Raw genomic sequence first — 13702 nt, 5'->3', positions numbered from 1 at the left:
TCTTTTAGGTGATTTGGCAGAGGTGTCCCCGGGTTTCGGTTCTAGAGAGAGGAGAAAAACTGAGGAAGACCAATTTGGTCACGGCACGTTTCCTGGCACACCTAGCCAGTTCTTCAGGGCTAATGCTAGAGAGGTTCTTGAAGCCGCTATGATCCAGAGTGTCAGTAGCGACTCTACAAGAACGTCTCCGGCACTAATTCTGAAGTGGCTGGATGCACCACAAAACGCGTTCTTCCTCAATAAAGCTTTTCGAAAGTCTCGTCTCTCTCCTCTTGAGAACCTGGAGACCCTTTTTAATGCTCTTCTCCTCAGCCTAGTGCACTTCTAAGCTAGTTCTGAAAAATGCCTTCATGTACTTGGCCTTGGAAAAGCCATAGATTGGACCATTTCCATTATTATCTGAACCACGTGTTGAAGTGCTCGGGTATGTTTTGCGCCTTTAGTGTGTTGGTGCACAAGGGAAGCCATCAAACGCTCACATTCTGCTTCCAAGCTTGGAATTTATCCCTTTGCATGTGAGAACCAACAATTTACTCTCCCAGAATTCCCTTTGCAGTAGACTACTTAGATGGGCAAGCACCCAGTAACCATAATCCTCTTGTATTGACTCCATGACCTTCACTCCCTTCCATGCATCACTATGAAACTCTAATAACATACTGCATTATGGGCACAAGAGACCTCAATATGAAGAAATGCGGGCGAGCAGAAAGAGATTTACCACCTCAGGACTGGGGCTGCCGACTGCTTGTTGCGGGGCAACATTTCCCAGCCCCCTTCAGACCTGAGGTGATTCAACGCTTAGTATTTTTGTAAGAAAAACAAATACCAAAAAATGTGGACTGGATGATTGTGTAAATATATAAATATGCTGTATATGTATATCGGATAATTGCTTCTCCTGAACTGCACTCTGACTCATCTGGAAACATCTCACTGCAGTAAAGATTGTTTTTCTATAAACGCAGATTTCTCTGTTTATTGCTGGTGTCACGCCTGGCGTCTGTGCATTCCATCCAATTATAGAACGTTTATATGTCACAGATAGGAACAGCGGCTCTGACTTTTATCCCGGCACGGAGTTCATGTGGGTGGCCAGCCCGATTTCTAAACTGGGATCTGTCAAAAAGTCTGAATGGCCCATTGCTTGAGAAAATACCGGTGTGTTCCGTGCTTGCAACCACCACCCCTATCTGTATCTGAGCACCACAAACTGAACTGCTGGGGAGCCACCAAGAAGAACCCCTGAACTCGGTCAGAAGGGGGCGGTATGAGGGTGAAGGGTTTGGATAGAAGTCATGTCACACCTTAACCACTTGCCGACCGCCGCAAGTACATTTACTGCGGCAGTCAGCCCCTCCTGGGCAAAGCGACGTAGTACTACGTCACTCACCCAGGAGCCTGTAGGGGGCAAGCATGCACCACCGGAGGCGCGCTCCCGTCCTCGCTCGTTCACGGCCGTCCCCAATGTCCGCTGGTCACTCGCGATCTCCCGCTGGAGAGGGAGAAAGGCAGGCGGCCGATGTAAACAAAGCCGCCTGTCATTCTCCCTGATGTAAGGACAGAGGCTATGTGATCCTGCTGTGTAGGATCGTATGTCTCTCTGGTTACATCAAAAGCCACGCCCCTTGACAGTTAGAAGCACACCCCTAGGGACACACTTAACCCCTTGATCTCTAATAAAGTTAACCCCTTCCCTGCCAGTGTCATTTTTACAGTAACGGTGCCTATGTATAGCACTGATTACTGCAGTAATGTCACTGGTACCCCCAAAAGTGTCAGTCAAGGGTCCGATCTGTCCGCCGCAATGTCGCAGTCCTGCACTGCAAAAAAAAAACGCAGATCCCTGCCATTACTAGTTAAAAAAAAAAAAAAAAACAATAAAAATGACAAAAATCTTTCCCTTAGTTAGTAAACGCGCAAACCAATCAAAATACGCTTATTGCAATTTGTTTTACCAAAAATATGTAGCAGAAAACAAATTGGCCTAAAATGTTAAAAAAATTAGATTTTTACATTTTTTGGGGGGAATTTCATATAAAAAAATGTGAAAAATATTGTTATTTTTTCAAAATTGTTGCTCTTTTTTTGTTTATAGCGCAAAAAAAAAATCGCACAGGCGATCAAATACCACCAAAAGAAAGCTCTGTTTGTGGGGAAAAAAGGACGTCCATTTCATTTGGGTACAGCGTCGCCAACCGCGCAATTGTCCATTAAAGTCACGCAGTGCCAAATCGCAAAATAGGCCCTGGTCTTTGAGCAGGAAAATCCTCCGGGGCTTAAGTGGTTAAATATGGGTATAACACAGTATAAAAGGTGGACTTGGCCTTTAATCTTCAAAGGGACCCAGGAAGGGCCCTTAAAGCGTAACTCCACTTTTGTTGAGAAAAAAAACATTCCCCTCTGGGTGATCTCTGTACATTGCAAGGATTGTAACAAACTTTGTTGCAGATTCCTTCCTTTTGTTATTCTGAAGAAATCATTGTTTGTTCCTCTGTGCTGAGTCTAATGGGAGTGGTTTCATAATTATCTATCAGCTGTGGCAGCTGCAGGGCTCTAATGAGGAAAGCTGCTGGGCCTGCATCCCTTTAGACGTGTTCCTATTGGGAGGATCTCACCAAAAATGACATTGTTGTTGCAGGGGATGCCAGAAATCAGACTTGTATCTTAGGCAGACTTCTGGGAAAAGTGGTGAGCCAATCACATAAGCAGTACAGTAAGGTCAATAAGATTGTGGAACTTGCTTCCACAAATGGTGGTAACTGCGGGGAGTATGGCTACTTTTAAAAGACTCTTCGACATACATCTCCAAGATCAAAACATTCAGGGATATGGGAAATGAATTAATCTACACCTACACAGGTTGAACTGAATGGACTGCTGTCTTTATTCAACCTCAACTACTATGTAACTATGAATACTCCCTCTCTCTGCTATAGGTACTCAGCTTTTTCCTGCCTAGTCAGGAGTAAGGACCTAGTTTCTAGATCCTTGGTCCTGGCAAAATATTTTCTTTTAGATAGATTTTTTTCTCCTGTTTTTTTTCCTGTGAGATCTACAATCAACTGCCGGACTGAGTGACATGCTGGATAATCTAAATCCAGTGATCGTGCGCAGACCTCAGCTCTGCGAGTTAAAATGCCTCGTGAGGTTGCATACAATCGGGTCTTAGCCCGAGTCGCAGCATTCCTCCTGGCCGACAGCCCCCCATTTCGATGGCAAAGGGTTCTGTATGGAGCGGTGCCCGCCTGGTTCCTGGTATAGTGAGTAGCTGTCCCCCCCTCCCCCTGGAGGGTTTTGAGGTTAACTCCATGGGACGGTCGGACCCCCGGGTTCCCCTCCTTCCCATCAGGTACCCCCCTCACCTATCCCCCCATCCTACCCCCCCTCCACTAATGCTGGAGCTGTGTGGGTGGTCTGAGTCACTTCCCGGGGTGGGCGCTATGCTGGCAATGGGGGTGGGAGGGGTGCGCCGCAGGCAACCTGACGATTGGCTGTGCCGGGGGTTGTACGGGGAGGGGGCTTCTGCCAGGGCCCCCCATCCTGCCTGTGCCTGTCCTGAGGCCTAGTGATCCCTCCAGGGAGCCTTGTGCCACCATTTTCTGGTAGCCTTTGTGCTGCAATGCACGACGGCCATGTTTGTGTAGTCCGGCGGCCATTTTCCGGTGGTTTGTTATAAAAAACAGCTGCGGCCATTACAGTGGATTCCTATGGGCGGCGATTAGAGCGGTGGTAGCCCCTTCTTCTCCTCTGGTGCTGACTCCTGGATCCTATTATTTCCGGATCGCCGTACGTGCAGTGCACATTCTCCTAGTGGCTGCGGTGCCTGGTTTCTGCGGGGTGGTGAGTCTGGTGGGGTCCACTCCTCTCCCTCTCTGCTGAGGATTGATTGGGGCTCTGTGACTGGCAACTGAGTGTGCTGCCAGAGCGGTGGGGGTGTCCCTTAGTAGTGTTTTACACTTTTTTGTGGGGTCCCCCTGGTGGGGACTCATGGAATCTTGTAGCGCACATCTCCCCTACTAATCTCCTCTCTAAAGCCACGGGCCCTTCGGGTCCCAACTATCTATGAATGCACTGACGGCGGTCCTGGAGTCCTTTTTGGGCAACAGGCTGGCAAAAAAGCGTCCCCTGCCTCATCTATCTCCTCCTGAATCTGATTCAGCCGCCACAGACGTGGGTCAACCCGCATGAGTCTGTGACCACGCACCCTGAATCCTCAGATAGTGAGGAGGATTCCGCACTGATTGTATCTGTGCATGAGCCCTTAAAAGATGGAGGACGCAGCTGCAGCTGCTTCGGAGGCGCAGGTGCCCTTTGGCACTCACAAGCCATCCAGAGCGGCAAAGGTGTTTCCTTTCCCCTCCTATTTTGACAAAATTGTCACTACAGTGTGGGGACGACCAAAGAGTCCCCTTGGAGTCCCTAAGTGCTTTGCTAGACGATACACCTAAAAGAAGTCCCTTCTTAAGAAGTGGAATGTTCCACCGGTGGTGGAACCTCCGGTTTCCAGATTAAACAATGCAACCATGATTCGGGTTGAATAGTTCCCGGCCTTTAAGGACATGGTTGACAGGAAGGCTGAGGCTGTGGCCAGCAATATGTACACCCTGGCTGGTTCGGCACTGAGGCCAGTATTCACCATTGCTCTGGTGTCGCAGACTCTGACCGAATGCGCTAAGCTGTTGTGCTGTGACCCGGAGGGGAAGCAGCCCCCCCTGCCTTTGCTGAGCTGGCGGACCAGCTGGTCCAGGGGGTGCAGTTTATCTGTGATGCCTCTTTGGATGCGGCTCCCCTAGTGGCTCAGCTCTCTGTTTCGATAGTGGTCTATTGGCGTGTCTTTTGGCTCAAATGCTGGTCTGCGGACCAGACTTATAAAAAGACCTTGACTGATTTTTACTTTTAAGGAGATCGCCTGTTTGTTGCTACCCTGGATAACATCAATAAAGGTCTCACATGGGGGAAGAGTACCCTTCTTCCACAGGCTACTAAGGGCAAGGACCCTCGTCGTAAACATGGGCCCTCCTTCCTTTTTGGCTCATAAGATGTTTTTTTCGTCCCTCAGGGTCGACTGACAAGGGATCAAAGCCCTTCAGGGTCTCCTCTGGAGGATCCAAGTGAACGTGGTCTGGCAAGTCAAGAGCGGGCTTCTCCAGACCCAAGGACAAGGCCCCCTTCAGCTTGAAGGTGCGCCCCCACCCGAATCTGGGGTGGGGGGATGTCTTTGCTGGTTCCCGGACCCGTGGACTTCCCCGGTACAAGGCAAGTGGGTCCACAAAGTCATATGGTCCGGCTATAAGATCGAGTTTCATTCTAACCCTCCGGAAAGGTTCTTTCCTTCCAACGTATGACTGTCCCCGGTCCCCTTACAGGCTCTCTTTGGGGCGGTGCAAGACCTTTTACTTCAAGGGGTGATTGTCCCGGTTCCGACTTCGGAATGTTTTCAGGGGTTTTACTCAAACCTGTTTACGGTTCCAAGAAAGGAAGCCAATCCTGGACCTCAATGTGCTGAACTGCTTGTGCAGGTGCAGAAGTTCAGAATGGAGTCTGTTCGCATAGTGGTGGCTTCCCTGCATCAGGGGTATTTTCTTGCCTTCATCGACATCAAGGACGCCTACCTTCACATTCCAATATGCGCCGGTCACCCCGCTTCCTCCACTTTGCCGTGGGAGAGGAACATAATCAGTTTGTGGGGTTCCGCTCCTCGGGTCTTCAGGAAAGTGTTGGCTCCTGTGCTAGCATTGTTACGTCAGCAAGGAATTGAGGTCCTGGGCTACTTTCTACAACCTTCTCCTGCAAAGAGTCTCCTACTGCGCTGGTGGAAAACCTGGAGATATCTATACAGACCCTAAGGAAGTTGTCAGAGACTCAATACCCTGCGCAGGCGCTGTTAGGAATGCTTCCTGAGCACACTGATGTGCTGTTTAGAGTCTCCTAAAGGGTTAACCTAGAGCAGACTAATTGCTGTAATTGGCAAACAGGCTGCCTTATTTAAACAGCCCAGCAGCACTGCACTTTGCTGTGTTGTCTTCAGCTCTCCTGTATCCTGTGCCTGTTATATCTGCTGTTCCTGTTTACCTGACCCGGCTTGTCTTTGGATTCTGATTACCTGCTGCCCGCCCTGATCTTGGCTTGTCCTGACTATCCTCCTGTCTCGTCCTGATCTGTTTACCTGCTACCGGCTATTGGTCCTGGATCTGTTCCTGGCTCTCCCAGGGAATCCGGGGGGCCGCGACCTGGTGTTAGCAAGCAGCCAAATCCATCCCCACCTTCTGGGGCCCTGGTGAAGACCGGCTTACACTTAGACTCCGCGCCTCTGGTGAACCTGTGCCACGCCAGTTACCCGGTAAGCCACTCCTCTTACGTCAGGCTCTGCCACGTTACCCCGTGACAGTACAACACAGCCAAGACTGAGCCTGCTAGAGGAGCCTCTCCTATGGATGACATCTGCCAGCACCTTGCGGCCCTTACCCAAGCCGTTAAGTCCCTGCAAGAGGGCTATACCCAGCTGGAGGGGCGTGTTCAGTCCCTGACCCCCTCCACGGACCCTACAGTTTCTGCTGCTTCCATGGCTCCCTCCGGTCCGACCGTAGTGATGCTGCCTCCTGAGCCAAGGGTCCCTACGCCGGAAAGGTTTTCTGGGGATCGGAGCAAGTTTAGAGCCTTCCGCAATGCCTGCGAGCTGTACTTCTCCCTGCAACCCCGAACCTTCTCCTTGGAAGCAACCAAAGTGGGGTTCATCATATCCCTGCTTCAAGGTGAACCTCAGTCCTGGGCTCACCGCCTGCTTGAAGAGCGCAATGACCAGCTGGACTCCATGACGACTTTCTTTAACGCAATGGCGCAGTTATACGAAGACCCGCAGCGCACTGCTACCGCAGAAACCGCGCTTACTTCACTCCAACAGGGCCGTAGAGCCGTAGAGGATTACGTCACTGACTTCAGGCATTGGAGTACGGACACTCACTGGAACGACGCAGCCTTGCGACATCAGTTCTGCCTGGGTCTTTCAGAAAACTTGAAAGATGAACTGGCCCGAGTGGGTATACCCGAAACCTTGGAGGCATTAATCACCCTGGCCATACAGATAGACCGCCGGCTCCGTGAACGTAGAGCAGAGAGGTCCACGCAGCAGACCCGCCCAGTCTGGATGTTGCCACAGGTTCCTAATCCCGTCCACACCTTCTCCTCTGGTGCCCGTTCCAGCAACACTGCTCCGCTTATTTCTGAATCGGATACGTCGGAGCCGATGCAACTTGGGCTTATGCGTCCTTCCTTATCAACAGAAGAACGCTCACGACGATGTCAGAACAACCTGTGCCTGTACTGCGGAGAGGCCGGACACTTTGTACGCTCATGCCCAACAAAGATGCGTAAGCGTCTTTCTATATCCCCCTCAAGTTATCCAGTCTCTGTCAACAATACCACTCACCTGGCTCTCTCTATCTCATTTCAGCTCCCAGAAGGCCCGATCCCGGTCACCGCTATTATTGATTCCGGGGCATGCAGCTGCTTCATTGATCTTACCTTTGCTGCCCATCAACGCATCCCACTTCGACCCAAGTCGCAGGGACTCTCCATCTTCCTAGCAGATGGGTCCCACATCAAGTCTGGGCCAGTTACCCAAGAAACCCCTCCATTGCCTGTGGCCACTCTCGAAGGGCACAAGGAGTTGTTATGCCTGGATGCCATCTCTTCTCCCTTCTTTCCCGTTATTCTGGGGTTACCCTGGTTGCAGGCGCACAACCCGCAGATTAATTGGACTTCTGGAGACGTCAAGTTCCAGTCCCCTTACTGCCAGAATCATTGCCTGCCAGTACGCCATAGTGCTCCTAGCACCCTACTCTGTATGGACGCTGATAAGGAGATACGTTCCTCTGTCCCAGTATCTTATCACGAATACTTGGATGTCTTCAGTAAACAGGGGGCTGAGACCTTACCCCCCCACCGCCCCTATGATTGTCCAATTGAATTGCTTCCGGGGGCCGAGATCCCTTTCGGACGTATCTTTCCTTTATCGGAACGAGAATTGGGTACCCTTAAAGACTATGTGACGGAGAATCTAGAGAAGGGATTCATCCGACCCTCTACTTCTCCGGCAGGAGCTGGGATCTTTTTTGTGGAGAAAAAAGACCATTCACTTCGGCCATGTGTGGACTACAGTGAGTTAAATAAAATTACGGTCAAAAACCGGTACCCCCTACCCTTGATTCCTGAACTTTTCCAGAGACTAAGAACCGCCTCTGTATTCACCAAACTGGACCTACGGGGAGCCTACAATTTGGTCCGTATTAGGGAGGGGGATGAATGGAAGACAGCATTCCGCACCCGATTCGGGCATTATGAATATTTGGTGATGCCTTTCGGGCTCTGCAATGCCCCGGCCACCTTCCAGCACTTCGTCAACGACATCTTCAGAGACTATCTGGACATCTTTGTTATTGTCTACCTGGACGATATCTTGGTCTTCTCTTCCTCCCTGGCCCAGCACCGAGAACACGTTAAAAAGGTACTCCACCGACTCCGGCTACATAGGCTCTACGCAAAACCCGAGAAATGCGAATTTGAACAGCAGAGTATCCAATTCCTCGGGTTAATAATCTCCTCTGAAGGGGTCAAAATGGACCCTCAGAAGGTCTCCGCCATCCTGGATTGGCCCGCACCGGTGGATAAAAAGGGGATTCAGCGTTTCATAGGATTCGCAAATTTCTACAGGAAATTTATCAAGGGGTTCTCTTCCATCATCGCCCCTATTACCCTGCTCACCAAACAATGTACCCGCTTCCACTGGTCTCCCGAGGCGCAAGTCGCATTTACAGCCCTGAAGGAGCTGTTTACTTCTGCTCCTATCCTCAGCCACCCGGATCCCGCCCTGCCTTACATCCTTGAAGTTGACGCCTCGGAAATCGCAGTAGGAGCAGTCATCTCCCAGCGTCAAGGTCTCAAGGACCTGATTCATCCGGTAGCTTTCTTCTCCCGTAAGCTTTCTCCTGCGGAGAGGAACTATGATGTAGGGGATCGGGAGCTCCTTGCCATCAAGACCGCCCTGGAGGAGTGGAGGTATCTATTGGAAGGGGCGGCACATCCCATACTCATCTACACGGATCATAAGAACCTGGAGTATTTGAGGACGGCCAAACGCCTGAGACCTCGCCAAGCAAGGTGGGCACTTTTTTTTTCCAGATTTACGTTCCATATAACGTACCGACCGGGTTCCAAGAATACGAAACCCGATGCTCTCTCTCGAATGTACGACAGTTCTAAAGAAACCATTGTACCTGACACCATCTTAACCCAAGGTAACTTTCTGCTATTACAGTCTGACCTTCTTACCGCTCTGAGACAAGCCACAGTAAATGCTCCCCATCCTGCTGGAACTATACTGGTACCCAGAAATGGACTGCTATGGAGAGGGGATCAAATTTTAGTTCCAGAAAGTGCTCGTGTGTCCATCCTAGGACTGTGTCATGACCACCCGATGGCTGGTCACTTCGGGATCCATAAGACCCTGGATCTTGTGCAGCGCACGTTCTGGTGGCCCGACTTGGAGAAGTGTTGTAAACAATATGTTTCCTCCTGTACTGTTTGCACACGAAGCAAGGCAACCCGAAATAAGGCATGGGGCCTGCTCAGACCACTACCAGTCCCTGACAGACCATGGAAGATGATTGCCATGGATTTCATTGTGGAACTTCCTCCATCAGACGGTTATTCTGCAATCTTCGTGGTAGTAGACCGTCTGTCGAAAATGGCTCACTTCATACCACTAAGAGGTACACCCTCCGCGCTTGAGACGGCACAGGTCTTCATCAGAGAAATTGTAAGACTTCACGGGGTCCCAATGAACATTGTGTCGGATAGAGGTGTCCAATTTACTTCTCGCTTCTGGAGAGCGTTATGTGATTCACTGAAAATCAAGCTGTCAATGTCCTCCGCATACCATCCCCAGACTAACGGGCAGACTGAGAGGACCAACCAGACCCTCGAGCAATATATCCGATGCTTCACCACCTTTGTTCAAGATAACTGGGTCTCGCTACTTCCATCAGCAGAGTTCGCATACAATAACGCCAAACACTCGGCTACAGGTCAGTCCCCATTCTATGCCAACTACGGGTTTCACCCATCTTTCTTGCCCTGCTTTATTCCTGAATCTACAGTGCCAGCAGTCCGGGATATCTTGGAGTTCCTTAAGGAGAACAACAAAATCTTACAGGATGCCATGACCAAGGCTCAGACCTCCAATAAAGAGTTCTTTGACAAAAGAAGGAGAGGTGAGTTGGTTCTCCAGCCCGGCAACCTGGTATGGTTAGCCACCACCAATCTCCGATTGGCATGCCCTTCCAAAAAACTGGCACCCAAGTTTATTGGCCCATTCCCTGTGAGGAGAAAATTAAATGAGGTATCTTACGAATTGACGCTTCCCGATTCCCTCAAGATCCATCCAGTCTTCCATGTTTCACTCTTGAAACCTGCAGTACCTGACTCCTTTCCTGGTAGAAGTTCAGAACCACCTGCTCCTGTCACCATCAACGGGGACGAAGAATTTGAGGTGGAGGCCATCCTAGACTGCAGAAGGCGGAGGAACCAGCTACAATACCTGGTTAAGTGGAGGGGCTACGGCCCCGAAGAAAATTCCTGGGAACCGGTACAGAATTTCCATGCCCAGGACTTAATCCGGAATTTCTTCCGCAACCATCCCCACAAAAGGAACCTTTTGGGCACCCGGAGGTTGCCCTTAAGGGGGGGGCAATGTCAGAGACTCAATACCCTGCGCAGGCGCTGTTAGGAATGCTTCCTGAGCACACTGATGTGCTGTTTAGAGTCTCCTAAAGGGTTAACCTAGAGCAGACTAATTGCTGTAATTGGCAAACAGGCTGCCTTATTTAAACAGCCCAGCAGCACTGCACTTTGCTGTGTTGTCTTCAGCTCTCCTGTATCCTGTGCCTGTTATATCTGCTGTTCCTGTTTACCTGACCCGGCTTGTCTTTGGATTCTGATTACCTGCTGCCCGCCCTGATCTTGGCTTGTCCTGACTATCCTCCTGTCTCGTCCTGATCTGTTTACCTGCTACCGGCTATTGGTCCTGGATCTGTTCCTGGCTCTCCCAGGGAATCCGGGGGGCCGCGACCTGGTGTTAGCAAGCAGCCAAATCCATCCCCACCTTCTGGGGCCCTGGTGAAGACCGGCTTACACTTAGACTCCGCGCCTCTGGTGAACCTGTGCCACGCCAGTTACCCGGTAAGCCACTCCTCTTACGTCAGGCTCTGCCACGTTACCCCGTGACAGAAGTTCAGCTGAATTCTGAATCTTCAGAAGTCTGCCTTGGTTCCTTCCACAAAACTGGGTCTGACTTTGGACTCGGTCTTAGCCAGAGTACTCCTTCCACTGGACAAACTCTAGAAACTGCAGGCTGCAATTCACCTCCTGCTGTCTAGCAGATGGTCATTCCTCTGGACTTGTATGCGAGTGCTGGGCCTGATGGTGTCTACCTTCGAGGCAGTCCCATTTGCACGGTTCCATACAAGGTCCCTGCAAGGGAGATTCTAATCAAATGGCACAAGAATCCGCAGTCTCTGGCCAGCCAAATTCAGCTGAGCTGGGGTGCAAAAGGGTCCCTGATCTGGTAGCTTTGTACTCCGGCAGGGCAAATCCTTCCTCCCCTTGTATTGGACGGTGGTAACCATGAATGCCAGACTGTCGGGGTGGGGAGGCGTTCTCAACCGAAATTCTGCTTAGGGGGTCTGAACCCTGGAAGAGTCCAGACAACCGATCAATATCCTGGAGCTCCGAGCAATCAGACTGTGCCTGGAACATTGGACGGTTCATCTCCAAGGATGTCCAGTGCACATTCAATCAGACAATGCCACAGCCGTGGCTTATATCAATCACCAAGGGGGCACAAGACATGTCCTGTCGGTTCTGGAGGTTTTCTCAGGTGGGCAGAACATTTGTTTCAGTACACATTCCCGGAGTGGAAAACTGGCAGGCGGATTACCTCAGTCGGCAGGCATTGGACCAGGGGGAATGGTCTCTTTATCCGTAGGTGTTTCATCAGTTGTGTCTCCAGTGGGGAACCCCTGAGGTGGATCTGTTGGCATCTTGGCTCAACAGAAAGGTGCAGAGGTTCGTGGCACAGTCACGGGATCCTCTGGTGGACGCCGCAGACACACTGGTGGCCCAGTGCGGTCAGTAAAGTCTGATTTACGCCTTCCCCCCCTCTCAAGCTTCTGCCAAGACTTCTACGCAGGATCAAGGCAGAAGGGATTCTGGTCATCTTAGTGGCCCCTCGACTGGCCTCGCCAGGCTGGGTACGCCGATATGGTTCGGCTGGTTGCTGACGTTCCTTGGAAGCTTCCTCTCAGGGAGAATCTGCTGTGCCAAGGGCCAATCTTCCACCCCGCTTTACAGCCGCTGGCTTTGACTGCTTGGCTGTTGGAAGCCAGGCACTGAAGGATAGGGGTTGGTCTGAATCGGTGATTCCAACGCTGTTCAAAGCTAGGAAATCTACTTCTAAGAAGATCTACCATCATACATGGAAGACGTACATTGCGTAGTGTGAGTCCCTTGGGGTTCATCCTTGCTCCTTCTCAGTGGCTCGGATCGTGACTTTCCTTCACGGGGGGTTGAACAGAATTTGGCCTCATGTACCATTAAAAGCTAGGCTTTGGCTTTCAATGACCCTTGGCAGTGGTGTATTTAGGTTTTGTGCTGCACTAGGCTGGACTTAACTCCTGCACCCCCTAATTTAACTACGACTCACCCCTTCCAATCAAATCCACACCCCTTCCTGTTTCAGACCCACCCTGTCATCTGTAAACCACACCCCTTCCTCTTTAGGCTCCACCTTTTCCTCTTAGAGCTCCACCTCTTCCTCTCTGTACATTAAAAGTGGGTACAGAGTACCTCTTGTATATTTTGTTGTTTTATATGGGTATGTCGGTTCACAGGAGCGCTCCTGGGGCCCCCACTAGGCAGCGGGGATGCCAATCCATGGGGACGGCGGCCATAATTGCCGCCGGGCACCCGCGAATGTTCCCCGCTGGGAGAGAACGAAAGCAGACCGTTCTCTCTGAATTTATCACAGAGCGTCTGTGATCCTCCTATTTAGGAACTCGGGTATCTGTGTTCATTTCACAAGTCCCTCCCCCATACAGTTAGAAAACACTCCCCTAGGCTCACACTTAACCCTTTGATCACTCCTGGGTTAACCCCTTCCCTGCCAGTGTCATTTTTACAGTATCAGTGCATATTATTTTTAGCACTGATTACTTTAGTAATGTAACTGGTCCCCCCAAGTGTCAAAAATGTCAGTTAGGGGTCCGATCTGTCCGCCGCAATGTCGCAGGCCCCCTAAAAATCGCAGATCACCGCCATTACTAGTAAAAAATATAAAATAAAATAAAATAAAAATGACTAAAATCTTTCCCGTAGTTTGTAGACACGATAACTTTTGTAAAAAAACAATCAAAATACGCTTATTGGGATTTTTTTTACTAAAAATATGTAGCAGAATACAAATTGGCCTAGAAGGATGAAAAATTTAGATTTTTTAATTTTTTGGGGGGGGGAATATTATATAGCAGAATGTGAAAAAAAATTGTTTGTTTTTTCAGAATTGTCGCTCTTTTTTTGTTTATAGCACAATAAATAAAAATTGCAGAGGTGATCAAATACCACCAAAAGAAATCTCTATTTGTGGGGA

This window comes from Pelophylax lessonae (genome assembly GCF_965119305.1).
Source record: "Pelophylax lessonae genome assembly, chromosome: 10".
NCBI lineage: Eukaryota > Metazoa > Chordata > Amphibia > Anura > Ranidae > Pelophylax > Pelophylax lessonae.
This window is presented reverse-complemented; position numbering follows the sequence as displayed.